The sequence below is a fragment of the Pseudophryne corroboree genome, chromosome 9 (genome assembly GCF_028390025.1).
Source record: "Pseudophryne corroboree isolate aPseCor3 chromosome 9, aPseCor3.hap2, whole genome shotgun sequence".
Taxonomy (NCBI): domain Eukaryota; kingdom Metazoa; phylum Chordata; class Amphibia; order Anura; family Myobatrachidae; genus Pseudophryne; species Pseudophryne corroboree.
The window spans coordinates 289,145,350-289,162,593 of NC_086452.1; the positions used below are offsets into that span (position 1 = coordinate 289,145,350).

The window sequence follows — 17,244 nt, forward strand, 5'->3', positions numbered from 1 at the left end:
ATGGTTATTGTGTGTTGTTCTGGGTTGTCCTTTGTGTGGTTGATGTGATTTTTCATGCAGATTTTAATTTGATGCTTACAATTTGGGGCATATATTTGGTGGTAGTGTTTGGTTGTTAGCAGCAAACAAATGTTAAATACAGAGCAATATTCTGGTTGTGTTAAGCTACCACGGTTGGGTTTTTAGTAGTATAATATTGAGAATTCTGCACCTTTGGGTATGGATTGGTTGGTGTAATTGTTTCATAATTTAAGTATACACACCTAATGAAGTCAGGCAGAAAAGCATAAGCATAGTTTTGTTTACTTCTCATCAGGTTCCTCATATGTTTACATCACAATAAGGTTTTTGCATAAACCTATAAACATAATATAATGTTCATAAGGACAATCTTCATATTTCTACAGTACGAAAGAGACACAGCACAGCCAGGCCACAATCCATACTGCCAAGAGATGCAGATGCTGGCGATGCAGGTAAGAATTTAGTGTATACACATATTCTGAAAACACATAGAAATGCAGAATTTTAATATTTATCTTATCACATAGGTCCTTCTTCATCAAACACCCCTCCACTAAGACGACCATCACAGGGCTCAGATAGTCTCCATAAGATGGGTACCAAGAGACGCCGTGTTGAGGCGGAATATCCACCGCATCCTCCCCACCACAACGGCACAGCTCTACAGTGTCGTCCCAGCCACCACAAGCCATTTTGGTCAGTCCACAAAGCGAGGAACCACAATCCCCTCAGCTGTCTGGTGAGTAAACATAACATTTCATTGTAAAACTTTAAAAAACAGTGGGGTAGATGTATTAACCTGGAGAAGGCATAAGGAAGTGATAAACCAGTGATATGTGCAAGGTGATAAAGGCAGCAGCCAATCAGATCCAAACTGTTAATTTACATATTGGAGCTGATTGGCTGGTGCCTTTATCACCTTGCACATATCACTGGTTTATCACTTCCTTATGCCTTCTCCAGGTTAATACATCTGCCCCAGTGTTTGTGCACAGCCAAAAAAAATGTGTTTAAAAAAACACTCATCCTTGTAATAATCCCCAACAGCAAGCACATGGGGGTAACGTTAGTAAGATAATTTTTTTTTTCCAGATGTGATGTTGGCCATAGCAACCACTTTTTTTTTAATTATTTTTTGCTAGAAACAGCTACATAAATGTTAAGCCTAATCCGATTGTTTTGCATGGCCAACATCACCAGTTCTAAACATCCCCCACCTTAAGACATTTTCTACCATATTTTTTATTACATTTATTTGCACTATATTTAATCAAGTTTTGGCCAGACCACTGACTGCCTTGAACAATGTATGAGTGTATTGCTCAACACATTTAATGTATTGTGTGTGTTTTACAAAAGTAAGCTTCATACACAATATGTAAATGTAGTAATTTGTATTTGTTAGAGTTCTTCGTGTTAGCACATTAATTATGGCTCAGAGTCCAACAATTCCCTGAAACATTTTTGAACTGAGTAGGGAACGTAAGAAGCCACATATTTCTACAAAAAGGTGCCCTAAATTGTTAAGTTTAGCCCACAATCTATTTATCATTTACAACATGAATATTATGAAGTAATGCATGTTGACGTAAAGCTATAAAAAAACCAATGCTAAATATTGACTAAATAGTGGTTGTCTTCAACCCCATACAGAACCACCCATCATGCCCGAGGATACCCAGCAGGAAACTGACTTGCAGGAATCGTACACACTACACCTGCAAGCGAATGATCCAAACCAGCCAACCACGCCGCAGGACATAACCCAACCACGCCAAACATCCCACAGCCCCCAATTGAGCCCAACACCACCCCAGCCACAAATGGGCCCAGAGTTTTGGTCCAGTTGGGCCACACAACAGGCGCAACACTATGCCTGTCTGAACACCCACAGCCAATACCTTGCCAGTCTGCCCCATCATCTGTCTAGACTCAGTCGGAACTCAGGCAGACTGATAGTTCAAGTTGGCAGAGTAGCAAATTCTATGGAGCAGATGAGGGCAGACAACAGCCAAATGTACGCAAATTTACAAAGAATCATGGATGACCAACAGTGGCAGCAACAAGCCCTCATACAAATTATACAACATAACCAATTAATAAATGAAAGCCTCTTCCAAATCATTGCCAATAACACTGCCGCAGCTACACAACTCACAGCAAGCCTCAACAACCTGAGCCAAAGCCTAAATGTGTTGGCATCACACCAACTAAGCTCAAGCTCAGGAACAACCACACCAAGCCAGACCCCAGTTACCTCCCCAGTAAGACAAACCAGCAGAATCAGGACCAATGAACCATCCCAAACCTCTGCACCCAGCAAACAAAAAACAAAGAAATGATCAAGGCTGCAGCAACAACTACAGTATGTTATTTGAAAATTACAAATTATCTAATTGATTCACTCAAAATGCCCGAGTTTAAGGTAATAAATTAATCATACGCAATATGTGTAATGTTTCATTTGTTAATGAGTGTCAGTGTAAGTTATACATTTTATTGCCTAACTGTAAACAACATGAGAAATAACAAACAATAACGCAACACAAACAGAATTCAGACCTTTCAAACATTTTATAATTGGTGTTAGGCAAGGTTAATTATGAATAAATAATACTTACCGGTAAAATGACGCAGAATCACTTCTTGCCTTACCTGCCTCCCTACATCTGTACTCACACTGTCGCCAGATGTTTCTAACTCACCTACTTGCTGACTGTTTTCTTCATCACCAACATGTGGCAGATGTTGGCGCAAACACATGTTATGAAGAAAACAGCAGCAGAACACAATCCTAGTCACCTTTGAGGGACTATACAACAAAAGCCCTGCAGACTTATCCAGACACCGAAACCTAGATTTCAGCACCCCAAAACATCTTTCTATCACATTCCATGTGGACTTATGTGCATTATTATAATTGTGTTCAGCAGGAGAATCAGATTGGTAAAATGGAGTAAGGAGCCAAGAGTAGCAGCCATAACCACCATCACCTGAAAGACAGATATAGGCAACATTAGGACATGTGGTTAATGGAAAAAAAACAAACATAATAACGAGGTTGAAGTTACCACACATACACACAACACACTTGGAACATACCCAGCAGCCAGCCATCAGGCATTTGTCCGGCATCAAACTTATCAAAGAGGGATGACTGACTGCGGATGAAGGAGTCATGGCAGCCGCCAGGGTAACCCGCAACAACACTCATAATTTTTAGATTTGCATCACAAACCACCTGGACATTAGTGGATTGCCCAGATGTCTATTGGTATAAATGTATTGCCTGCCCCTAGGTGGTCTAAGCTCAACGTGTGTGCAATCTATGGCACCCAGCACATTGGGCATGCCAGCAAGCTCATAGAAAGCTACCCTGACTGCATGCCACTGCGACTCCTGGGTAGGGAAGCAGATAGAGGCATCTATGTGGGGATCCAAGACATCCAAAACCTGAGTGGACATTACAAAATATAAGGTGAGTATCATGACCTGTAATAAATACAATACTGTGTTATATTACATAACAGAAGCACCACTTAGACATAGACGTGTATGTATGTTTTAACTCACCTGAATTAAATATTTTGAAAAGGTGGGCTGGGAGATACCAATTACATCGCCAGTCACAGCCTGGAAGCTACCAGTAGCCATAAAGTGCAACACAACCAGGACTTTGTGCAGGCCTGAGACAGAGCAAGAGCATGCTGTCTCAGGGTCTAGGTCCAGTTTGACAAGGTCATACAGACGGAAAATGTTGTTTCTATTTAGCCGGAACATCTGTATGACCAGGTCATCGGCCAATGCATTCAAGTTTAAACGCCCCCTAAAAAAACGAGGCCTGCGCAGCCTCCGCGGCACCTGTACAACCTGCTTACCATGTTCAGTTTCCTGGCCCTCATGGAGCAGTCTCAGGTATCCCCCAGCAAACAAGAAATCAGTACTACACACGGCAGCAGCCATTTCAGAGTGAGAGATTAGAAAAATGTGTTTGGGTCCCTTTTAAAGGTCAAAAAATTCAGGTGTGATTAATGTAGAATTGGAAACACATGTAAACACGCTTCTCGAAAGCAGGTCTATATTTTTTCCGCATTTTTTTACGAATTTGTATTTTTTACAGCCGCATTTTCACGGTAGAGATTTCAAATACGAATGCATAGTAAATGACCGAGTTCTATACCTAAACAGCCGCGTTTGACCGATGGTGTATTCATTCGTATTTTTACAACACAGCTGTAAAAAAAATACGAATGCCCTCATCACTGCAGAGATTTGAGTTTAGTAAATTCCCGAGATGACACTTTGAACAAAAAACACCAAATCGGTCAAAATCGGGAGCTTAGTAAATATACTCCAAGGATGCATCGGAGGAATCCCAGGCAGGAGAGGACTCGTCAGACTTGCTAGTGACATGGCCTGCAGGACTATTGGCTTTCCTGTCTAAGGAGGAAATTGACACTGAGGGAGTTGGTGGTGTGGTTTGCAGGAGCTTGGTTACAAGAGGAAGGGATTTAGTTGTCAGTGGACTGCTTCCACTGTCACCCAAAGTTTTTGAACTTGTCAATGACTTCTGATGAATGCGCTCCAGGTGACGTATAGGGGAGGATGTTCCTAGGTGGTTAACGTCCTTACCCCTACTTATTACAGCTTGACAAAGGCAACACACGGCTTGACACCTGTTGTCCGCTTTTCTGTTAAAATAATTCCAAACCGAAGAGGTGATTTTTTTTGTAATTTGACCAGGCATGTCAATGGCCATATTCGTCCCACGGACAACAGGTGTCTCCCCGGGTGCCTGACTTAAACAAACCACCTCACCATCAGAATCCTCCTTGTCAATTTCCTCCTCAGAGCCAGCAACACCCATATCCTCATCCTGGTGTACTTCAACAGTGACATCTTCAATTTGACTATCAGGAACTGGACTGCGGGTGCTCCTTCCAGGACTTGCAGGGGGCGTGCAAATGGTGGAAGGCGCCACCTCTTCCCGTCCAGTGTTGGGAAGGTCAGGCATCGCAACCGACTCACTTGGACTCTGTCAGACTTGGTTTTGTCTGTGTCCCCGGAGGGGGCGCTAGTGGGTCAGTGGAGGTGGATGGGAGAAAACGAGGAGGCTGGATTATGTTTCTGCGCATGAGCGCAATGATATTTATTAGACAGATGGTTCACAAAACGGCAGCAGAAAATAACAGTAGGAAATGCAAATGTCAATTGTACAGCGTGGCAGCTGAAAGTCTATGGTAACAGAATGAATGGTGACTGATGAAATGATAACCGGTAGTGATGATAACAGATGAGTGATAACTTGGCAGAGAATATTCTGGTATGGGAACCAGAGCAGATTAAAACATGGAACCAGCAGAGATGGTGTTGTATGGCAAACCTGGTAGCAGAGGCAGGAGTCTGACTATGTCCACAGTGCAGGTGATGAGGCACTGGCAGCATGCAAGCTGCATCACAGGTGGAGAGATGGAACACACCTGGAGTCAGTCTCTACTGCTAGGCTGAAGCACACAGAGATGGTGGTGCGTGTGAAGCCTGTAGATGGAAGCAGGTATTGCTGGGGCTTGTAGTTCCACGGAGCTGTGAGAAGTAACCAGGAGTACAGAGTCTCAGGTAGATAGCCAGGAACACGGAGGAAACAGGAACCAGATCCTTACACATGAGTCGCAGGAGTGACACAAAGTTCAGGATGCCTGCAGACTGATCCTGCAGCTTCATATATACCCCTTGTTACACAGTCATTGGTGGAGTGAGGAAAAGTGGGTGCGGCCAAGCACCGGATTGGCCGCCGTATGCTGACTGCTGGAGGCTGTCATGGCGGCGCCCATGCCGCGGCCTAGCGGGAACGCGGCGTGCTACACGCCCGCTATCACAGGAGCGCTCCCAGGCCCAGGATGGCGTCTGATGGCAGAGACGCGGATGACAGATGAACGCAGGGACCCAGGACGGAGTCCGCAGCGGCGGACAGATGTCACCGTGGTGAGTCGATTCCTGACAGTACCCCCCCCTTTAAGGGTGGGCACCGAACACCCACGTGGCTTGGAAGGATGAGTGTTATGGAAGACACGGACCAACCTTGGAGCATGGACATCCAACGAATTTACCCAACTTCTCTCCTCTGGGCCATAACCGGACCAATCGACAAGGTATTGAAGACGTCCATACCGGCAACGGGAATCCAGAATCTTGCCAATCTCGAACTCCACGCCCCGCTGAGTTCGAACTTTGGGACCAACTGGAAGAGCTCTTTGGAAACGATTCAGGACTAAAGGTCTGAGGAGAGAAACATGAAAAGCATTAGGTATTCGCAGAGAAGGTGGTAACTTCAGCTTGTAGGCCACAGGGTTGATGACTCTTTCGACAGGAAAGGGACCAATGAAACGTGGTGCAAATTTCATAGACGGGAACCTAAGACGGAGGTTCCGGGTAGACAGCCAAACCTTGTCCCCAGGTTTCAGGCTAGGAACTGCACGTCTTTTGCGATCAGCAAAGTATTTATACCGGCTGGAGGCCTTTTTGAGAGAAGTGTGAATCTTCCTCCAGATTGAAGAAAACTGACTCAGGGCAGTAGTGGCAGCAGGAACATCCATGTGAGGGAGTTCTTGGAAATCTGGAACACGAGGATGTTGCCCATACACTGCAAAGAATGGAGTTGTCTCAGTAGCAGTGTGGTAGCGGAAGTTGTGGGCAAACTCGGCCCATGGGAGCAGATCAAACCAGTCATCCTGAGAAGATGAAACATACAACCTTAAAAATGTCTCTAGTTCTTGATTTACCCTCTCTGTCTGCCCATTCGTCTGAGGATGGTAAGATGACGAGAACTTCAGTTTAACCTGCATGGCAGAACAGAGAGCCCTCCAAAACCTCGCTACAAACTGTACACCTCGGTCGGATATTATTTCTGAGGGTAGACCATGTAAGCGGAAAATCTCCCGTAGGAAGATTTGGGCGAGTTTTGGGGCAGAAAGGAGACCCTGGAGAGGAACAAAATGGGCCATCTTGGTAAATCTGTCCACTACAACCCAGATGGTATTGTATCCTTGAGAAGGAGGAAGGTCGGAGATAAAGTCCATGGACAGGTGTGACCAAGGGCGACTAGGAACAGACAATGGTTGTAACTGACCTGCTGGAGACTGACGAGGAGTCTTGTGCTGCACACACTTAGGACAGGATGCCACGAAATCCTTGATGTCAGCTTTCATCTTTGGCCACCAGTATGTCTCAGAGAGGAACTTGAAGGTTTTCAGAACACCGGGATGACCAGTGAACTTGGATTGATGGGCCCAAGACAGCAACTTGGGACAGAGTTCTGGGGAAACAAAAGTCTTACCAGGAGGAGGAGCTGGGGAGACTTGAGATGCAGCAAATACCACTGGACTCAGGATGGAATGTGGAACTGAGTCAGGCGTTTCCTCTTCGGATTCCATAGATCGGGATAAGGCGTCAGCTTTAACATTCTGCGAACCTGGGCGGAAATGAAGCTTAAAGTTAAAATGTGAGAAAAACATAGCCCACCTGGACTGGCGAGGATTAAGGCACTGGGCTGCCTTTAAATATAGCAGATTTTTATGATCCGTGTAGATGTTGAACGGATGTTTGGCCCCTTCCAGGAGATACCTCCATTCCTCGAGGGCCAGCTTAATCGCCAGTAGTTCTTGATCTCCAACGGAATAGTTAGCTTCTGCAGGGAGGAATTTACGAGAATAAAATCCACAGGGGTGGATTTTCCCATCAGTTCCCTTCTGGGAGAGAACAGCTCCAACTCCAACTGTAGAGGCATCCACCTCCAACTCGAACGGTCTGTTTACATCTGGCTGGGACAGAACTGGAGCAGACATAAAGGCCAGCTTGATTTTCTGGAAGGCCGCTAAAGCCTCTTCTGACCAGTTGGAATGGTCTGCCCCTTTCCGAGTTAAGTTGGTAATAGGAGCGATGAGAGTGGAGAATCCCCGAATAAATTTCCTATAGTAGTTGGCAAATCCCAGGAACCGCTGAATAGACTTGAGAGAATTTGGAATGGACCAGTTGGCAATGGCTTCCAACTTTGTCGGGTCCATCTGGAGATCCGATCCGGAAATTATATATCCCAGGAAGGGTATAGAGGAAACTTCAAAGGTACACTTGGATAGTTTACCGTAGAGCCGGTTCTCACGAAGACGTCGGAGGACTTCACGGACTTGTAGACGATGAGAGGGAAGATCTTGGGAGAAGATGAGGATATCATCCAGATAAACAACGAGGTATTTATACAGAACGTCACGGAAGATTTCGTTCACAAAGTGTTGGAACACTGCTGGGGCATTACTCAACCCGAATGGCATTACCAGGTACTCGTAATGACCATCTCGAGTGTTAAAAGCTGTCTTCCATTCGTCACCACTCCGGATTCTGATGAGGTTGTAGGCACCGCGGAGATCTAGCTTGGTGAAGATGCGGGCTCCTTTAACTCTGTCAAATAATTCGGTAATGAGTGGTAATGGATAACTATTTTTAATGGTAATGTCATTGAGACCCCGGTAGTCAATGCATGGACGCAGTCCTCCATCCTTCTTTTTAACAAAGAAGAAGCCTGCACCAGCGGGTGATGATGAAGGACGAATGAATCCCTTCTGTAAATTCTCCCTGATGTAGTCGCTCATCGCTTCAGTTTCGGGAACAGATAACGGGTAGGTACGCCCCCTAGGTGGCTTCTTGCCAGGAAGGAGATCGATGGGACAATCCCATTCTTTATGGGGCGGCAGAACATCCGCGGCTTTTTCACTGAAGACATCAGAGAAATCTTGATAAGCCGCAGGAAGACTTGACTGGGTTTTTACTTCAGTAGACTTGATTGGACATACTTGGGCTAAACAGGACTGATGGCAATGTGAACCCCATGAAGTAAGTTGTAACGTTGACCAGTCAAACTGTGGATTGTGTAGCTGGAGCCAGGGCATGCCCAAAACGATCTCCTGGGTGGCTTGAGGAATAACTAAGAACTTTATTAATTCTGAGTGTAGGAACCCAACTCCCAAAACCACTGGTGCAGTTTGGTGAGAAATATTCCCCTTGGAGATTCGGCTACCATCCACGGCGGTAATGTAGACTGGGTAAGAAAGTTCACATACAGGCAAGCAAAATTTATTTACCGCAGCTTGGGTGATGAAATTTCCTGCGGCTCCACAGTCCACTAATGCTGATGCAGACTGAAGCCCAACTGAAGTCTCTAAAGTCACAGGAAGGATAAGGTCTTGATTAGAAGGAGCTTGTCTAGAAGATCCCAACTTGACTCCTCCTTTACAAGTCAGGATCTGGCGTTTCCCGAACGCACTGTGCAGGAATTAATCTGGTGACCTGCAGCCGCACAATAAAGACATAGTCTCTCACGAAGTCTTCTTGACCGCTCCTCAGGAGTTATTTATTTGCATAGGCTCATCAGAAGGTGGAGACTGGAACTGTACGGAAGGTATCATCCTTGATCTGCGTGGCTCACTCCGAGCACGTTCATTGTTGCGTTCGCGGATGCGAGAGTCCAACTTGATGCACAAGGAAATTAAATCGGACAATTGTACAGGAAGATCGCGGGTTGCCAGTTCGTCCTTGATCCGATCAGAGAGTCCATGCCAGAAAGCTGCTACCAGGGCTTGATTGTTCCACTGAATCTCTGCGGCCAACGTCTGGAACTGGATGACATATTGTCCCATACTACGGGTACCTTGACGAAGTTGGATTAGGTCGGCAGAAGCTGATGTTGCACGACCAGGCTCGTCAAAGATCCGTCTGAAGGTTGACACGAATTCTGCATAGTTGTTAATCAGAGGGTCGGCACGTTCCCACAGAGGAGACACCCAACTCAAAGCAGATCCAGAAAGTAGAGAGATGATGTAGGCAACCTTGGATCTTGACGTGGGGAAATTATGTGACAACAATTCAAACTGGATTTCACATTGGTTGAGAAACCCACGACATAACTTTGGGCTGCCATCATACTTGCTTGGCACGGGCAGGTGCAGACGTGACACTGGAGCTGATGCAGCCGGCATAGAAGGACTCACAGTACTGGCAGGTGCTGGAGTAACAGGAACTGTAGGAGTGTGTACACTAGGCAGGGATTGCTGTAGTGTATCTATCCGGGAGGACATCCCTTGCAGGAACTGGAACATCTGCTGCTGCGCAGCCTCTTGACCATCCAAACGGGAGACCAGATTTTGCAAGGCCTCTGACCCCACACTCCGTCCACCATCCGAGTCCATCGATCCTGAACTTACTGTCAGACTTGGTTTTGTCTGTGTCCCCGGAGGGGGCGCTAGTGGGTCAGTGGAGGTGGATGGGAGAAAACGAGGAGGCTGGATTATGTTTCTGCGCATGAGCGCAATGATATTTATTAGACAGATGGTTCACAAAACGGCAGCAGAAAATAACAGTAGGAAATGCAAATGTCAATTGTACAGCGTGGCAGCTGAAAGTCTATGGTAACAGAATGAATGGTGACTGATGAAATGATAACCGGTAGTGATGATAACAGATGAGTGATAACTTGGCAGAGAATATTCTGGTATGGGAACCAGAGCAGATTAAAACATGGAACCAGCAGAGATGGTGTTGTATGGCAAACCTGGTAGCAGAGGCAGGAGTCTGACTATGTCCACAGTGCAGGTGATGAGGCACTGGCAGCATGCAAGCTGCATCACAGGTGGAGAGATGGAACACACCTGGAGTCAGTCTCTACTGCTAGGCTGAAGCACACAGAGATGGTGGTGCGTGTGAAGCCTGTAGATGGAAGCAGGTATTGCTGGGGCTTGTAGTTCCACGGAGCTGTGAGAAGTAACCAGGAGTACAGAGTCTCAGGTAGATAGCCAGGAACACGGAGGAAACAGGAACCAGATCCTTACACATGAGTCGCAGGAGTGACACAAAGTTCAGGATGCCTGCAGACTGATCCTGCAGCTTCATATATACCCCTTGTTACACAGTCATTGGTGGAGTGAGGAAAAGTGGGTGCGGCCAAGCACCGGATTGGCCGCCGTATGCTGACTGCTGGAGGCTGTCATGGCGGCGCCCATGCCGCGGCCTAGCGGGAACGCGGCGTGCTACACGCCCGCTATCACAGGAGCGCTCCCAGGCCCAGGATGGCGTCTGATGGCAGAGACGCGGATGACAGATGAACGCAGGGACCCAGGACGGAGTCCGCAGCGGCGGACAGATGTCACCGTGGTGAGTCGATTCCTGACAGACTCTCCTTGGGGATTTGTGATTTAGAAGAACGCACAGTTCTTTGCTGTGCTTTTGCCAGCTTAAGTCTTTTCATTTTTCTAGCGAGAGGATGAGTGCTTCCATCCTCATGTGAAGCTGAACCACTAGCCATGAACATAGGCCAGGGTCTCAGCCGTTCCTTGCCACTCCGTGTTGTAAATGGCATATTGGCAAGTTTACGCTTCTCCTCAGACGCTTTTAATTTAGATTTTTGGGTCATTTTACTGAACTTTTGTTTTTTGGATTTTACATGCTCTATACTATGACATTGGGCATCAGCCTTGGCAGACGACGTTAATGGCATTTCATCGTCTCGGCCATGACTAGTGGCAGTAGCTTCAGCACGAGGTGGAAGTGGATATTGATCTTTCCCTAATTTACCCTCCACATTTTTGTTCTCCATGTTTTAATGTGTGGAATTATATGCCAGTAATATATCAATAGCAATGGCCTACTTTACCGTACTGCTATATATTATATACTGGTGGTCAGCAAAATTATGCACTGTCCTCCTACTACTGCGCACAACAACTAAAATGCACCACAGGTATGGATGGATAGTATACTTGACGACACAGAGGTAGGTAGAGCAGTGGCCTACTGTACCGTACTGCTATAAATTATATACTGGTGGTCAGCAAAATTCTGCGCTGTCCTCCTACTATATATACTGCTCAAAACTTAAATGCACCACAAGTATGGATGGATAGTATACTTGACGACACAGAGGTAGGTAGAGCAGTGGACTACTGTACCGTACTGATATAATACTGGTGGTCACTGGTCAGCAAAATTCTGCACTGTCCTCCTACTATATACTACAATGCAGCACAGATATGGAGCGTTTTTCAGGCAGAGAACGTAGATATTTTCAGCACACTGAGCACAGATATTTGCAAGCACACTGAGCACAGATATATGCAGCACATTGAGCACAGATATTTGCAGCACACTGAACACAACTGAGAGAACGCTGCACACGTCCTCTCCCTATCATCTCCAATGCACGAGTGAAAATGGCGGCGACGCGCGGCTCCTTATATAGAATATGAATCTCGTGAGAATCCGACAGCGGGATGATGACGTTTGGGCGCGCTCGGGTTAACCAAGCAAGGCGGGAAGATTCAAGTCCGCCTCGGAACTGTGTTAAATGCGTGAAGTTCGGGGGGGTTCGGATTCCGAGGAACCGAACCCGCTCATCACTATATATATATATATACATATATATATATATATATACACTAGCTATTCCACTCATTCTTCACACGTGAGTTTCTGAATTTCACAGTTGTACATATAAATGAGTGTTAAAAATTGGATAAATATATAGAGCTGTAATTTTGAGACATCTTAATGTAAGTAAATATTAATCAATGGTTCTTGCCGTTACCCGAGGAGCACCCATAGCAGTTATGGTAAAATGTGACAGGACCATTTTTGCAGTTTATTAAATTCTACCCACTGGAGGTGCAATCCAAATTTTGATCTGATTGTTCGTTTGGGCGTTATCATTCATGCAACGCAAGCCACGCATCGTTAATGACATCATTATGTCAACCCGAGTTTCATCTCCTTAGGGGAGGTTTATTAAAATTCTAATTACGTTGTTTTCCTATTTTCCAGCTGCAAAATACCTATGTTACATTTCATCTTCCTAACATATTGGGAAGTAAAAGAATTAGTGATGAGTCAGTCAGTCAGTGAGTGAGTGCTTTCACATTTTTGTAGTTTATTCAATTCTACACACTGGAGGTGCAATCCAAATTTTGATCTGATTGTCTGTTTGAATGTTATAGTTCACACAATGCAATCCACGGATCAGTAATGACGTCATTATATCAAACCAATTTTCATGCCCTTAGGGGAGGTTTATTAAAATTCTGATTACGTAGTTGTCCTATTTAAGCTTCCTAAAATATCAGGAGAAGAGAATCAGAGATGAGTCAGTCAGTCAGTAAGTGAGGGCTTTCGCATTTATATATATATATATATATATATATGTATATACACTGCTCAAAAAATGAAAGGGAGCACTAAAATAACACATCTTAGATCTGAATGAATGAAATATTCTTATTAAATACTCTGTTCTTTACATAGTTGAATGTGCTGACAACAAAATCACACAAAAATTATCAATGGAAATCAAATTTATTAACCCATGGAGGTCTGGATTTGGAGTCACACTCAAAATTAAAGTGGAAAAACACACTACAGGCTGATCCAACTTTGATGTAATGTCCTTCCAACAAGTCAAAGTGAGGCTCAGTAGTGTGTGTGGCCTCCACGTGCCTGTATGACCTCCCTACAACGCCTGGGCATGCTCCTGATGAGGTGGCGGATGGTCTCCTGAGGGATCTCCTCCCAGACCTGGACTAAAGCATCCGCTAACTCCTGGACAGTCTGTGGTGCAACGTGGCGTTGGTGGATGGAGCGAGACATGATGTCCCAGATGTGCTCAATTGGATTCAGGTCTGGGGAACGGGCGGGCCAGTCCATAGCATCAATGCCTTTGTCTTGCAGGAACTGCTGACACACTCCAGGCACATGAGGTCTAGCATTTTCTTGCATTAGGAGGAACCCAGGGCCAACAGCACCAGCATATAGTCTCACAAGGGGTCTGAGGATCTCATCTCGGTTCCTAATGGCAGTCAGACTACCTCTGGCGAGCACATGGAGGGCTGTGCGGCCCCCCAAAGAAATGCCACCCCACACCATTACTGACCCACTGCCAAACCAGTCATGCTGGAGGATGTTGCAGGCAGCAGAACGTTCTCCTTGGCGTCTCCAGATTCTGTCACGTCTGTCACATCTGTCACATGTGCTCAGTGAGAACCTGCTTTCATCTGTGAAGAGCACAGGGCACCAGTGGCGAATTTGCCAATCTTGGTGTTCTCTGGCAAATGCCAAACGTCCTGCATGATGTTGGGCTGTAAGCACAACCTCCACCTGTGGACGTCGGGCCCTCATACCACCCTCATGGAGTCTATTTCTGATCGTTTGAGTAGACACATGCACATTTATGGCTTGCTGGAGGTCATTTTGCAGGGCTCTGCCAGTGCTCCTCCTGTTCCTCCTTGCACAAAGGCGGAGGTAGCGGTCCTGCTGCTGGGTTGTTGCCCTCCTATGGCCTCCTCCACGTCTCCTGATGTACTGGCCTGTCTCCTGGTAGCGCCTCCTTGCTCTGGACACTACGCTGACCGACACAGCAAAGCTTCTTGCCACAGCTCGCATTTATGTGCCATCCTGGATGAGCTGCACTACCTGAGCTACTTGTGTGGGTTGTAGGGAGGTCATACAGGCATGTGGAGGCCACACACACTAATGAGCCTCATTTTGACTTGTTTTAAGGACATTACATTAAAGTTGGATCAGCCTGTAGTGTGTTTTTCCACTTCAATTTTGAGTGTGACTCCAAATCCAGACCTCCATGGGTTAATAAATTTGATTTCCATTGATAATTTTTGTGTGATTTTGTTTTCAGCACATTTAACTATGTAAAGAACAAAGTATTTAATAAGAATATTTCATTCATTCAGATCTAAGATGTGTTATTTTAGCGTTCCCTTTAATTTTTTGAGCAGTGTATAAATATATATATATATATATATATATATATATAAATACAAGAAATGTGGGAGCACTCACCAGTCTTCAATAAACAGGAATTTTTAATTAAAGTTTCATGCCAGACAAGATAGTATCGACGTTTCGGTCCGCGTTTGGACCTTTGTCAAGATAGTGTCGGACTGGGCCGCCGGAGAGCCGGTGAAACCAGCGGTAGGCCCCACTGATTTTGGCCACACCCTCTTTTATGTGAGGGCGGGGCCTACTGTAATAACTTGCAGCATCGGCGCATGTAACATGCTGCCGTCAGTGGCCCTGGGAGAGAGAGCGGCAGCACACACTGGCCGGCAGAGTCAGTTGAGGGGAAGGAGAAGCGCACGCTGCGCTCTCCTCCCCGCCCCGACACAGGAGCAGCAGCAGAGCCCGGGTGGCGGCGGTAAATAGATCCCACGCAGAGTGGGACTGAGGGCCAGGAGAGGCGCAAGCTGCGCTCTCCTCCTCGGCCCAAAGACACGGAGCAGCAGCTGGAGCAGCAGCAGAGCCCGGGCGGTGGTGGTGAGTAACGCGTAAATTGACACTGTATGTGTAACTGGCACTGTGGGGGGATATGTATATCCTGCACTGTGGGGGGCATTTGTGTAACTGGCACTGGGGGCGTGTGTGTGTATGTATATCCTGCACTGTGGGGGCATTTGTGTAACTGGCACTGGGGGGGGGGGTGTATTTATATCCTGCTCTGTGGGGGTCATTTGTGTAACTGGCACTGGGGGGGGGGGAGATATGTATATCCTGCACTGTGGGGGCATGTGTATATACTGCACTGTGGGGGCATGTGTATATACTGCACAGTGGGGGCATGTGTATATACTGCACAGTGGGGGCATTTGTATATCCTGCGCTGTGGGGGCATTTGTGTAACTGGCACTGTGGGGGCATGTGTGTATCCTGCACTGTGGGGGCATTTGTGTAACAGGCACTGTGGGGGCATGTGTATATCCTGCACTGTGGTGGCATTTGTGTAACTGGCAATGTGGGGGCATGTGTATATCCTGCACTGTGGGGGCATTTGTGTAACTGGCACTGTGGGGGCATGTGTATATCCTGCACTGTGGGGGCATTTGTGCAACTGGCACTGGGGGTACATATGTATATCCTGCACAGTGGGGGCATTTGTGTAACTGGCACTGGGGGTACATATGTATATCCTGCACTGTGGTGGCATGTGTATATCCTGCACTGTGGGGGCATTTGTGTAACTGGCACTGGGGGTACATATGTGTATCCTGCACCGTCAGGGCATATGTGTAACTGGCACTGGCAGGGCGTATGTGTATCCTGCACCGTGGGGGCATATGTGTAACTGGCACTGTGGGCGCGTATGTGTATCTGGCACTGCTGGGCGCGTATGTGTATCTGGCACTGCTGGGCGCGTATGTATATCTGGCACTGCTGGGGGCGTATGTGTATCTGGCACTGCTGGGAGCGTATGTGTATCTGGCACTGCTGGGGGCGTATGTGTATCTGGCACTGCTGGGGGCGTATGTGTATCTGGCAATATACTCCAGTCATTATGTGTATCTACTGTTCTCTCCCAGATTAACTCAGGTGCATATACTACTGCTCTCTCCTGGGATAACCCAGGCACGTATACTACTGCTTTCTCCCGATGTAACTCGGGCACATGTATACTACTGCTCTCTCCCGGTGTAACCCAGGCATGTATACTACTGCTCTCTCCCGGTGTAACCCAGGCACGTATACTACTGCTCTCTCCCGGTGTAACCCAGGCACGTATACTACTGCTCTCTCCATGTGTAACCCAGGCACATGTATACTACTGCTCTCTCCCGGTGTAACCCAGGCACATCTATACTACTGCTCTCTCCCGGTGTAACCCAGGCACATGTATACTACTGCTCTCTCCCGGTGTAACCCAGGCACATGTATACTACTGCTCTCTCCCAGTGTAACCCAGGCACATGTATACTACTGCTCTCTCCCGGTGTAACCCAGGCACATGTATACTACTGCTCTCTCCCGGTGTAACCCAGGCACATGTATACTTCTGCTCTCTCGCGGTGTAACCCAGGCACGCAGGGGCGGATCTGGAAGAAAATGATCGGGGGGGCACCATGGAAGGGGCAAGTACATTTGTGTGCGGCTTCGGTGCATGTGAGGTGGCGCTTCTTATACAATGCCCACAGTTGTAGCGCTCATTATGCAATGTCCACTGAACTGGTAGTGCCCCTTATACAGACCCCATAGTAGTGGTGCCACTTATGCAATGCCCGTATTGCCCCCAGTAGTAATGTTGCCTGTAGTAATGCCCCCAGTCATTTAGCGCCCTAGTAGTTATGCCCCCAGTGGTAATGCCCCTGCAGTTATGACCCCTGTAGTTTACCCCCCCCTTTAGTTTAG

General features: G+C 46.7%; 1 protein-coding gene and 1 long non-coding RNA gene across 8 annotated transcripts in view; both read left to right on the plus strand.

The window, feature by feature from the left end:
* The window catches only part of SEPTIN3 (septin 3), a 490,493-nt gene that overhangs the window by 39,121 nt on the left and 434,128 nt on the right, over positions 1 to 17,244 (plus strand). The gene's annotated exons all lie outside the window — the stretch shown is intronic.
* On the plus strand, positions 406 to 2,443 carry LOC134956969 (uncharacterized). Its single transcript, XR_010186344.1, has 3 exons — positions 406 to 476; positions 552 to 763; positions 1,678 to 2,443. It is a non-coding gene; the product is annotated as an uncharacterized LOC134956969 (long non-coding RNA).